The sequence below is a fragment of the Jaculus jaculus genome, chromosome 13 (assembly GCF_020740685.1).
Source record: "Jaculus jaculus isolate mJacJac1 chromosome 13, mJacJac1.mat.Y.cur, whole genome shotgun sequence".
Lineage (NCBI taxonomy): Eukaryota > Metazoa > Chordata > Mammalia > Rodentia > Dipodidae > Jaculus > Jaculus jaculus.
The window spans coordinates 74,957,462-74,958,798 of NC_059114.1; positions in this window are offsets into that span (position 1 = coordinate 74,957,462).

Sequence of the window (1,337 nt, forward strand, 5' to 3'; positions counted from 1 at the left end):
GGATGGCTTAGTGGTTAAGGTACTTGCCTGCAAAGCCCAAAGACTCAGGTTCAACTCCCCAGAACCCTTGTAAGCCAAATGCACAAAGTGACCCATATGTATAGGTGGCAAAATGCATCCAAGGTGGTGCTCGAGTCTGGAGTTCATTTGCAGTGGCTAAGGCCCTGGCACATTAATCCTCTCTCTCCCTCTCCCTCTTTCTCTCATAAAAAGATGAAAAAAGAAAAAAAAAACATTCACGACATTAGCTGGGCCTGTGATTCCAGTCCTTGGGAGTTGGAGACAGGAGGACCTCATGGTGGGAGCAGCCTGGGCTTCACACTGCATTCTCTCCAGGCCTGACAGGCAGGGCCTATTGTAAACACAGTTGCTTGGGAGACCAAGACCTGCCCGTGCTATAGAGATGCACGTGTTCAAGAAAAGTGTGAACTCCACAGTGAGACCTTGACTCAAAAAACTAAGGTTGAAGAGGTTTGATCCTCGGCACTGGAGAAACACTGAAATTAAAAATAGAAAAAATTCGGTCTGGGGAGATGGCTGAGCAGTTAAGACGTTTGCCTGTGAAGTCTAAGGACTGAGGTTCAATGATGTCCCAGCACCCCCATAAGCCAGATATACATAAGTGCTGCATATGTCTGGAGTTCGTTTGCAGTGCCCAGAGGCCCTGGTACGCCCATTCTCTCTCTCTCTTCATCTCTCAAGTAAGTAAATAAATACATAAACTTTTTTTAAAAAATAGAAAATTTCAAGGCTAATTTAAGTGGCTGTCCACCGACGTGGAAGAAATCTTAAGTGCAAATGTGATGGGATAATTAAAAGGCATTATATTAGGAGATCAGAAAGACATCATTACCCTTCCTAGAAGTCACAGAACAAGGCACTCCTTCCATTAATCTGGTCGTCTTTCGCCCCCTCGTGTTCAAACTGCTCCATTACATGATGCGACAATGAATGAAGATCCTGTATTCCTATTGCTGCCAATGGGGCCAAGGGAATCTACTAAGTCCTCGCTCCTTGGAAGGATTATATCCGTAGGTGTGCTGAAGAAAAGTGGAATTGGAGAGATTAAAATGAAAGTATACACATTTGTTAATGTTCATGGGGGGCTTTACAGGAGAGTACCCAATAAACTTATGTAGCCAGCTTCCTAGGGAAGAAGGACATTGGGGAGGAAGGTGGAGGGGGCCCGGCAATCTAGAGGGGGTAGCATGTTTTACTGGAGAGCCGAATGGGCCAAAGTTTCCGGGGCTTCAGGTCTGCTTCTTCCACACACGGGCTTAATCTTCCTTGCATCATGAAGTGTCAGTAAGAAGGTTGAAAGCAATCCTGTGTTCTCT